Genomic DNA, 12,169 nt, shown 5'->3' on the forward strand with positions numbered 1-12,169 from the left:
CCTGAAAAAAGAGGGACGCCATGTCTGTTAGAAAATAAAGTTAACACTATTTCTAATTCTTTGTATATATTTATTTATTTACTAATATTTTTGTTTTCATTTAAACTGGGAAATTACCTATTTTTAAGTAATTAATATTCGTTTAGGTTTCTGAATCAAATGCTGATTATTTTATTGCTTTGATATTGATTACTTAATTATTTAAATAATGGTTCTTTAAAGTTAAAGTAATAATAATTGTTTAATGTTAAAATAATAATTATATTAGTTTAAATACCTTGCCAAGCCTTTACTGCTCTTTTAAAATAAAATGATAACTGGTTTTTGATACTGCATAAAGGATTTCCTCTCCAGGTAATGATCTTTTACTTTACTTCACTGTGCCCAGGGTTTCGAAGTCAGTGTTTTGTTAGCCATTAAATGGGGTAACACATCCTACCTCCGGTTGCAGGTTCTCATCATCCATGGAGTGATTTACCTTTTAACCGACACACATAAGCTGGACATCATCGCCAAATCTTCTGGTTACCGGCTCAACTGACTCTACCACTTACCATTAGTTGCAGTGAATATTTACCCACATCTGCCAAAGATTACTTACAAAGGGTTACTTACAACAGCAGAAGGATTACTCACCTTCATCGCCGTGCCTCCACTTCAAAAGCATTAGGTGAGGCAAGGTTACTTTTTAAATTACAAGTTAAAATTCATTTATTAATTTTTCTTGCATATTCATTTAAACTTAATTGATTCAGTGATCTACATTAAAGTGCTCTATTCCGTTTCAATACTCTGCTCGTTTTTGACAAATAGTGTTTATTCTCAGATTGTTTGTGTTCGTATGGAGGAGAGGTTAATCGATCCAATACCGAACAGTATATATTTTCAATTAAGGCATCGACGGCAAACCTCTTCCGAGTGCATACAGCAATAATTCTTCACGGCAGATATTGAAATCTAAAACGAACCTATGTGTACATAATTTTGCATTTTGAATTTTTAATATTGTTAAATATTTAATTTTTCTTTTCAATATTAATATTAATTATTTACTGTTTTTATTCGATACCTTATTTAATTATTCCCTGAAAGGATATTGAATATTCAGTTTAACATTCATTCATCATACATCTTAAATTATTTTTCTATTGGAAACCCCTCACGACGGAGATGCAACCGAGTACCGAGACCTTTCCCTGAAAAAAGAGGGACGCCATGTCTTAAAAACTAACCATAGAATTTTCTTGAAAATAATCTTATGTTTCCTACACCCACATTATGTTTCTCACACCCAAGTTACTCCAGAGGTACTAATCTAACCTAACCTAACCCAACCTAGCTTAACCTAACCTAACGAGACGAGACATGGGGGAGAGTGGGAGAACGGGAGAGGAGCCATCCTCCTGCGAAAGAGGTTGGAAACAGGACCCTCTGGTGATGATGTGAGGATACAGAAAGTTGAGATACTGAGGCCAAATGGGGAAACAGGAAGGAAGATGTTTTATAGAGGTTCCTTCAGTGACCTCCTTTGAGGAAGTTAAAAGTTGAAGGGTTTAACCTAACTGTTATATTTCAGGGTTTTGTCAAGAATGCAGATGAATTTTTTTTTTTATTACTGGGAATGAATTTATCATATCCAGTGTTTTTCCTCAGAGGTACAGTAAGGGCCGCCTTATCATATGTAACTCTGGGCTCATAATGCAGTCTTCTTGCTTGAAACACGTAAAGATATCTTGAATATTCTTTCAGAAAAGACTCATTTAGGTCAGTGGGAATTATTTTTCAAGATGAGAAAGGCTACCATAGAATCTTGCCTTAGGTGGAGGGAATCCATAATTATATATTCAACTGGAAAAACTGTCTATGCAGTTATATTTTGTAAAAAAAAAACATGAAATCAGTAGATCTTCCTTCACTGGTTCATTAGTTTTTAATATTAATATCTACTAATATATTGCTCATGCAAAAGCACTGTTTAAGAAACCTGATACCTTAATTTGCATGGAACGGGTCCTCTGGCGTATATTATTACTTTTAACAGGATTTAAGACAAAGGTCCCTGTTAATTCAGTCTGTATATGATTACACAAGTAAATAACATGATTTCACATATCAAAAGATGGTGTCCTTTTAGAATATTCAAATTGAATTTGCTGTATTACACAGAAGATATGGTTCTTAGCATCTCGTGATATCCAAAATTCGGAAAAAAATAGTTTGTAGAACATTGGTCTTTCCATGAATCGAGTTTGAAAGCAAGTGTATGATATTTTCGTTCTCTTTCAGTTAAGGCCTTCCTGAGAACCTGGGATTTGGTGATGACACAAGAGATATTGTCATCGTAGCAAAGTGCCTTTGGCTATTTGATAACAAACAGGAACTCTAGAGTGGCGTGAAGGATGTAGAAAGAGGCTTCAGGAAGAAGTTTTACTCCAGCATGGTAAGTTGTGTGCAAGATAGTTGTATTCATTTTCTGGTACCTGTTCCCAGCATTTAGTTGTATTCATTTTCTGGTACCTGTTCCAGCATTTAGTTGTATTCATTTTCTGGTACCTGTTTCAGCATTTAGTTGTATTCATTTTCTGGTACCTGTTTCAGCATTTAGTTGCATTCATTTTCTGGTACCTGTTCCAGTATATTCTGATAAAAGTGGCCACTTATTTTGAGGCATCATATGGCATGATTACAAGGAATTACTTGCACAGTTGAAATAATTCTTATTTAAAACTAGTATTTCAGAAAGTACACTGATCTTTTATTTCAAAATGTTTGTAGAGTCAGCAAGATACCTAGGTGCATTCATTTTCTGGTACCTGTTCTAGCATTTTCTGATAAAAGTGACACTTAACACAATTGCAAGGAATTACTTACACAATTAAAATTTTCTTGTTTAAAGCTAAGGTTTTATAAGGTAAATGATCATTTATTTCAAAATGCTTGTAGAGTCATTAGAATGTGACACACATTTATTGCTTGTGGAACTACCACCTTCTTACAAAAGCACGAACCTAGACGAGAGAATTAAGCCTTTATATCGCGATAGGTTTAACCAGAGTCCCTCCCTTCCTCAATTAAATTTGCCCGTAACTGTACTCATAAGAATGTTACGAAGTTCTTTCAATTTTCAGGTTAACGATCCTCAACGGACAGACTTAAAATCCTTTCACTTCTGTGGAAGATAATTATACAATAACTGGTGATTCAAGTTCCCATCCTTAGATGAATGTTGGTGCCCCACAAAATAATCTAATCCAAGTAAGTGGTCGTAATGTCTGCATATGATTTATCCCTATTGTAGACACTATCGTGTTTATAATAGCACAATTGAATTATTGCTGTTTTTCTGAGTCTTCCTTTCACCTTTTAACCTCTGTAGTTGTCGCAAAAGTGGATGGTGATGGTTTATGCAGGTAAAATGTTTTAATAATATGACTAATTTATATTTAAAGAGAACCTCTTATTGCCTAACACGCCTTAGAGCAGTATAATTTGCCTGAAACATCGAAGTTTAAGACAACATAATTCGTGTGTTTTTAGGTATTGACTGACTCTTAGGTAGTGGATATTTTCGTAGTTTTATTTTCGAAAACACTGGAAAGGACATCTCTTCATTTGGGCACAATTTTAGACATTTTACCAAGCTTATTACTTTAGGATCAAAGTTCCGCACTGAATCACAATTATGCAGATTTTAAGTAAGAACTCTCTGTGACAGAAGCATTGTAACTTAGATAGTTCCACTGACGTTTAAATTCACCTTGCCAAGAGAGTTGTAAGTTTGGAAACTTTAGACCAAAACTATAATATAAACCATTTGTCTCCTATCAAGCCTTGGTTACAGTGAAAGCCAAGAAGGATTCATAAAGGCTCATCAAATGCTCATTGATCTGGTGCAAGAAATTGTTGGAAGCCAATTCAAATCAGGGAAGAAGGTGGTGCAAAGTCTAAGGTCTTAAGAAGTGGCTTTAGTGCGTCCATGATGACATTAGCCTTGGCACAGGAAATTATTTTCATATTTCACCAAAAACAGTTATCCAAAAATAGGCAACTGAAATAGGAAAAGAACCTAATGACAAATTACTGGCTCGTTACTGCTTTCTGCCGACGTCTCCTGAATTCAAGTGTATTGGTTTTATTTTCTATTCCCTCATAGTGATTTATTCATCACTATAACTTGTCTCTGTGCAGGCTGATTTCTCTTTGGAGCCCTCTTGGGTTTATTGTAGTCTGTTGACTCTGTCCATAAGGGGTTTTCAGCTGAAGATTTAAAGAAAGCAAGAAAGAAAGATAGTTCTAGGAATAAGGAAGATAATGAAGTAGACTGTAGGTAAAGAACTGAGTTTTACATCATAGGTAATCGCAGGATGTGTGAATCTGAACGTGAAAGAAAGACTTTTGAATAATGGAAGGACATGAAGTAATGGGTTGGATGTCCTTTGACAGTCAGTGTCCCTTAGTGAGTTTTGCAAGAGAGTCTGTAAGTGTTCAAGTGGTACTGTTTCTTCTGTATCAGTGTTATTCACTTGTCATAAAATATCTTTCACACTAACTCATTTCCTTATGTTTTGGTGGTTATAGTCTGCTCTTTCCCTTTCGAGCAAAAGTAAGTTAATTTGGAAAGGTTTCACTTTGTTCTGTGTTTTGACCGTTCTGAAATATGTAGAGGAAAATGAGAGTTTTACAAACGTTTAAAAAATTTCAGCATTAGCATAGTTTTCTAAGTGTTCAATTAATAAAGCACAGCCAGTAAACTAGTTTCTTAGAGCAAACTAGAACAAACTTAAGTCAAGCCTTAGAGAGAAACATTTTCACTTTATTTTAATCATTATTGAATAAGGTGTTCCTGTACTTCTAAGACAGGCTCCTCAAAGCAATTACTGTTTTTTTTTATGAACTGAAAGAAGGGAGTCAGAGTATTATGGTTTATCAACTCCACAAAGGTTGGTAATCCTCTTCAGATTAGAAAGATGTCATCATCATCACAATTTTATGTCAGCTTTTCCCCCAGACTTGGGTGGGGTTGTCTCCACTCCTCTCTGTTTGGTGCACTTTCTGGCAGAATCCCTATCTGACCTATCTCTTGTTTCTGCTATTGCCTTGTTTTTTTTGCTACTTATTTTCTGGTGCCTCCTTGCTTATTTGACCAGCTGTTCCTTATCTTACCTTCTAATATGTCCCAAACCATCTCAGTCTGTTCTACAGCCTCTGAACATCATTAGCATTATCATCTTACCACTGCACTGTGGCTATGAATCTTAGCATTATTTAATCATGATGCCTTTCAAAGCCCTCATTGTACTTTTGTCAGAGCTCTTGTGTTGCTGCAACACTGAGTTATACAAGACTCATGAATGCATCATAAGTGTTTACATAGTAATATTTTCCATTTCATCAATAATTTACAGGGTTCTTCTCGTCGATACTAAATTCTTAATACTTCTTAACAATCCAATGTCCCCATGGTAACATGTTTTGTCTCTCCCAAGACTTGCCTTTTGAACACAGTATGGTGCCTCACCTTGTATTTTGGTTATGGTGAGTCCTTTCCTCCTTGTATATTATGTAATTCCGAGTATCTCCTGGGACATAATTTATTGTATCGATTTCACACCCACATTTTTCCCCCACAGCAATCACATGGCCACTTTCCTGACTGGACTCTTTCCTCTGATTTTTTTTCAGTCACCATAAGATCTGTTTTGTTTAAGTTAATTTTAATTCTCTCCTCGAATTTTTTGGTAGCCTCTGCCTCTTCTTCACCTTCTCAAGATATGCAAGTAAGCCAAATTCTTTTAAGTTTTTAGCATTTCATTCCATCCCCTTTTGCTCTGTAGGTTCGCATTGTCATACTCTTTCCACACACTTCTGGATCAACCCATTTCTTTATCAGATTTTCCTATAAACTGGTGAGCTTATCAGTGACTGGCTCGCTGGCGTGTTATTCCTGATGTCCTGGAAATTTTCCACTTTTTAATCTCTTTAATGGTATATTCTCTATTGGTCATTTCATCATGTAAGACCTAGTTTGTCTTCATTTCCTTCATTTAAACGATTTTCAAAAACACTTCAAGTATTCCATTGGGTTTCTTTTCAGTTTGTGTCCACTCTCATCTTCCTTGACATAACCTCTTCTGAATATTTCTCCTTTCCTCCTTCTGCAGTGTTGTTGATCCGATTCAGTTTTTCCCATTTTCTTTGTCCTTGCCACATGCCTTTTGGTTTAGCTTCCCTTCTGCCTTTCTGTAGCTTCAGCTTGAGAAGGCTGTCTTTTTCTCTCCTGTAGGCAGGCCTTGGTATGTCTTGATTTTCTCACCATGTCTCTCGATGTCCTGTCCACTGTGTCACACTCACACTACACACCTTTTAGACTTTTCCATCTTTCAGTCTTACTGTTTTTATTATCCTGGATTTTCATCATCCTTTTTCCATCCCTCGCCGTCAGATCATTTCCAGCAGTGTACATAGTATCAAAGCATCTATTTGTCACAAGCATCTATTTGTCACAAGCGCGTTAATCATTAATTTGGATTCTGTATGTAATCGACAACTTGGATTCTGTATGTTATCTATGTCACAAGCAAATTATCTTTGTTCAAATTTGATTCTGTTATCAATGTCACAAGGAAATGATTTAAATGATTTTGTAAAGAAGTTACAGAATCTTAAACTGAAATGACACAAATTCAAATTGTAAAACTGAAATAACTAAAATTTGAATTTTAAAATGTAGACATTCATTGTATTAGTTTTAAAGTCTTGTGACTAAAGACAAAAGCAAATAATCAAGTTAAATCTCAAAAACCCTACTATAAATTAATGTCTACATTTTAAAAAGTTCTTGCATTCAAAGACAAAAGCAAATAACCAGCACGTCAATATTTAAAAGTAGATTTGTAACAATGACATTTAAAGCAAATGAGTTCCTAGTGAACTGAACACGGTTACACTACAAAGAAAAAGGCTATTTAGTAGCAACACCGTATTTGTGCCATCAGGGCTCAGCAAATAAGACCCACCCAAGAGTGTTCTTGTGGTCGCAGTCTGAAACACATCAGCGCCTATCATTGTCAAGCTTCAGTGCATCAAGAACAGCAAATCGATATTCAGATCGGCTTAATTGTTCGATAAAACGCGATACCAAACTAGATCGTAAAAAGAATTGGCATCGGGCCTTCATGAAACAGTAAATATATCGCACGATACCAAGGGTAATTTCTCTCAAAACCAAATGATCTCTAAATAAAGTCATTCAAAGTTCAGGCTGTACTTGAAAATCTCGCTAAAAATACCTCTCACGTATTGACAAGCACGATGTCTCCTGCACTAACACAAGGTTGTTAAGTTCTTCAGTACTGCTAAGCTATACGAGACTATACACCACTACAAAAGATACAGTAAGATTGGCGAAAGCGAGAAGGCTAATTTAAGTCAATTTTTAATAGCTATGCAAACGCTATTTGAATGCACAAGTTTCCTTTGGAACATATAAACATATAAAGTTTCCTTTGGAACATATGAATCACGCTTCCCGGGCGTTTTATATCAACAGAGGAAGAGATTGATTGATTTGATTATATTACTATAAACTGAAAAGGAAAAGATTATAGATCTCAAAGAGACGAGAGATATAGACGAGAGCATTTTGAAGTCAGTTTGCAATAACAATTTTACTTAAATATTAAAAACACTATATTTCTTCAGTTTTTGAAAACCATGGCTGTTTTTCTTCAAGCTACCAAATCTTCATCAGTTTGATGACACGGAGGAACAACCACGTTCATCAACAAACTGTAGAAATATGCATTTATTTCATCAAGCTAATCAAAAGAGCACATTGGCCTACACTGCACTGCCTTTACAAAAACTTTATGGAGGCTTATGACTTTCTTGGATGTTACAATTACCTTCCATTCAAATCGTTGATTTCAGTGATAAAAATCAACGTCCAACACGAGAGAGAGAGAGAGAGAGAGAGAGAGAGAGAGAGAGAGAGAGAGAGAGAGAGAATGCGCATTCATAAACATGTTCAACATCAAAATTCAGCCATCACAATATCCAAATTGGAAGGGAAGGAACCCCAACAACTGTCTGACCAGAATCTGTAGCAGAATGTCGAAGATAAATGAAAAGTCGCAGGATTAGATGTTACAAGGATTAAAACAAACATCTTTTCAGTACGAAATCCGATAGACGAGACCAGAAGCCCTTGACAAGACCAAGCACGTAAGACAGGAAATGGGCACACGATTAAGACCTTCGATTTCAAGGTAACAAAGACCTTGTAGGTCGTTAAAGCGATTAAGGGGTCTGTTTATAGAGTCATGAGGCCCCACAGCAGCAACTTCTTGGTGAAGTCCTGATGTGGACCTTGCCAGTAATCCTTGTGTGGTTTAATAAACATATTCAACTTGTGACTTCTTTGTATTCTTACCACAATGCCAATCTGTTCAAACGGAGACAGACAAGAACTGCTCTTTGGTGATACAACATAGATATTGATAGGTTCAACAAGCTCATAAAACTCTTGTCAGTTTATGAGAACCAGGTACACAATTACATACTTGAGAGAGAGAGAGAGAGAGAGAGAGAGAGAGAGAGAGAGAGAGAGAGAGAGAGAGAGAGAGAGAGAGAGAGAGAGAGAAAGCAAGCTTAGCCACAAGTCCATAAACAAGTTGAAGGGAAAATACAGCAATACTTCATAATATTATTCAGTGGATGAAACCTATTCATATGGAACAAACACACAGGGGCCACTGACTTGAAATTCAAGCTTCCAAGGAATATGGTTTCCATTAGGGAAGAATTAGGAGGAAGTGCACAGAAACGGCAGATCCCCTTAGCAAAAAAGAAAAAAGATAAAAACAGATAAAGATAAAAACGTATTAAAATGCAAGAAGAATAGTATTAGGGTAGCAATGCACTGCAGAGTTGCTGGAGTTTAAGTTCCAATTGCACGACATCCTCTGGGAAACTGTTCCACAGTCCAACGGTGTGAGGAATAAAGGACCTCTGGAACTGAGAAGTTCTACAGCGAGTTCACTTTGACATTGCGCGCTGTCCATGAATCTGTTTGCCCAGGTAGGTGGCAAAGCGACCTATGATCACCAGAACGTGAAACCTCTGTTGAAATACCACTAATGGAAAAGTGACAAACAAGAGACCATCCGTCGATGGTCCCAGTCACAACTGCTACTATTAGGAAACGGAAACATACCACCACGAACCACTGTTTAAAAAGAGATAAATCTCTGGCAGAAGAAGACATCCACACCGGAGAACAGTATTCGTAAGGGAAGTACAGCGACGAAACAAGTTGCATGATTTTCATCACTGTTGTAAATATGGCGAGGCCCTGGCGGAATGGCTCCTACTGAGCGGCATTGCTGAACTCATTAGATGTTTCTCAAAAGTTGGATGCGAGTCAAAAGTTACACCCAAAATAGTTAAAGCTTCAGACTCAATCAACAAAGTTCCATCCACCTGAAGGGGAGAATGGGGTGGAATGTCGAATCTTTCTCCAAACGCCCAACCATAAAATAGTAAAACTTTCAGGAATGATACTGAGAGCAAGGTGATGCAGGTATGACAAAAAAAAAAAAAAAAACTCTGACTACTGCAGAAACGAGGGCTATATATACACAGCCCTCCATGAGTGAATAGAACATTTGAATGAATAACATACGAGATGTACAGTCAAAATGAAAACACTCGCTATCCATACTGCCCTGTACACGACTGGCTTGGTATTCACGCCAGGGAAACCTGTGCCAGAATTTCCTAATCACCTGAAAATTGTGCTTACTAGACACTGGCCCAGTGACAGATCCCCTATATAAAGAATGTGCATTCTTTAGCAAGCTTGAGGAAATTGCAGAAGTGATTAGAATGATCTGGGTACTTAAAGTAACGCCGAAGAACCCGAATGTTGTGTGGGCTGGGAGAAGGTTTCACAGTGAAAATTTTATCAAGTTACTCATATAAAGAACTGTACCCAATATCCATTGAAACGAATTTACAGATATTCAGTTGCAGCGCATTTCAGTGTGAATTAAAACGATCAGCAAGCATTGGAATCAATCATCATTGCAACTTACAATTCATACCAATCACAATTCCCAAATGAACGCCCCCAACCCCCCCAAAAAAAACGCCATAGATATTAATTTTTTGTCTAACGGCTCTATCCAAAACGTATTATAATTGAAAAAAATAAGACAATATGAGGTCAGGGGCCACATTACTCACCTGAGCCAAATTGTTGCACTTAATGTTTGACCAAATGATTTTTATGTCAAACTGGCCCCTGGCTAAGGTTTGAACAAACTTAAATCTGCCCAACGTACGGAAGCTGCCTCTCAAGTCAGGTCATTTCTGGTCCTGTACTCATGAGATGGGTCTTGTTAAATGACTCACCCTACTTTCACATACATTTATCTCCCCCTGGAAAGGGGACGTGGCCCCCAAATGAACCACCTCTACCGGAGAACACGTTGTACTGATTTTCTTTGAAATTCATTCAGTGGTTCCGAAGAAGTAAAAAATGTGAAAAGTTTGCTTTCTACACACATACATACATAAAAATCTGATTAAAAAAAAAGCCTTTCAGGAAATTACAACCAGAACAGATACACAATGCATATCATCGGGACCACAAGAGACTGACATTTTGCCTCAAAGATTAAAACTAGACAAGGAAATAACACGTGAAAATCCCAAGGGTCTTCAGCAGAAGACTTCGACCAGATAGAAGGACTCCAGGCTTCTTCAGAAAGCCCACCAGACAGCCAAAGACACGACAGCCAGTGCAACTTTCATTGAAACTGACGCACAAAAGTATATTTAATACGACAGTAGCCCTTGCTGGAAGAACGGATTTTATTTAGATTTGAGACGATAATTATATGATACAGGAAGGAGGCAACAGGGAAAGAATGATAAAGTAAACAGCCATAAATTTTACAGACTCCAAGAAGCTGACAGAGAAAGTTTCATAAAATCATACAGGTGAGTTGACGCTCAGTACGAACTAAATAATTAATTTTGCAGTTCTATCACAGAGGAAGGGAAATCAAACATCTAAAAACTGCTCCTTCTAAATAAGTTACAGTTTATACCTGTAGATCACTTCATCTCCTCCAGAAACAGGTTGCCTCGCCGAGGTCCTCTGGGACAGGCAGAGGTCGAATCGCGCCTTCTATTGGCGTTGCTGGAATGACCGCAGAGAGAGAGAGAGAGAGAGAGAGAGAGAGAGAGAGAGAGAGAGAGAGAAAAAGCTGTTTCTCTGTTGCCCATAACCCGTTTTCGAGAGAGAGAGAGAGAGAGAGAGAGAGAGAGAGAGAGAGAGAGAGAGAGAGAGAGAGAGAGAGAGCCCACGGTTTTGTTGCTACCATAACCCGTTTCTGTGTGTGTGTGTGTGTGTGTGTGTGTGTGTGTGTGTGTGTGTGTGTGTGTGAGAGAGAGAGAGAGAGAGAGAGAGAGAGAGAGAGAGAGAGAGAGAGAGAGAGAGAGAGTCTATTATTTTCTGTTGCTGGCCTATAACCTGCTTCTGTGTGTGTGTGTGTGTGTGTGTGTGTGTGTGTGTGTGTGAGAGAGAGAGAGAGAGAGAGAGAGAGAGAGAGAGAGAGAGAGAGAGAGTGCTGTTCGGTTTTCTGGGTTGCCACCAAACCCGTTTCCTGAGAGAGAGAGAGAGAGAGAGAGAGAGAGAGAGAGAGAACAAAAGCCGTTTTCTGAGAGAGAGAGAGAGAGAGAGAGAGAGAGAGAGAGAGAGAGAGAGAGAGAGGCCTACTTACTCAATTCAGGTTACCTAGTCTCACTAAGCTTTCAAAGGCTTCCTTCAAGTACGGCTAAAAGTATTTAAATAAAACACCACAGACAATTAACAGCTTAAGATGCATCAACTTCCCTAATCTCAATGAAGCCCAGAAATCGCACTTGTAGTATCCCGAATAAAATACTCTGATATAGTAAAATGTCTGACAATCATCTTTCAGTATCTGAAAAAGCAGCCTAAGTTCAGCTGTCAATGAGGCGAGAATGTTCTTTGAGTCTCACGTCATTCACTCACGACTATTTGAAAATATGGATACCTTCTGCACACTACGACAAATGGCAGTGTCCGAGTGCTTTTGGGATGGAGAACAACAATGATTTAACACCTCAACTTTGATTA

The 12,169-nt window shown here is 37.6% G+C and overlaps 1 long non-coding RNA gene across 1 annotated transcript in view; it reads left to right on the forward strand.

Moving 5' to 3' along the window:
* Positions 1-3,282, forward strand: part of LOC136852735 (uncharacterized) — an 11,861-nt gene extending 8,579 nt beyond the window's left edge. Inside the window, exons 2-3 of the long non-coding RNA XR_010857228.1 lie at positions 2,287-2,440; positions 3,129-3,282. This is a non-coding gene — a long non-coding RNA (uncharacterized lncRNA). The remainder of the gene's footprint in view (positions 1-2,286; positions 2,441-3,128) is intronic.
* The last annotated feature ends 8,887 nt before the right edge of the window (positions 3,283-12,169 follow it).

The sequence above is a fragment of the Macrobrachium rosenbergii genome, chromosome 26 (genome assembly GCF_040412425.1).
Source record: "Macrobrachium rosenbergii isolate ZJJX-2024 chromosome 26, ASM4041242v1, whole genome shotgun sequence".
Lineage (NCBI taxonomy): Eukaryota > Metazoa > Arthropoda > Malacostraca > Decapoda > Palaemonidae > Macrobrachium > Macrobrachium rosenbergii.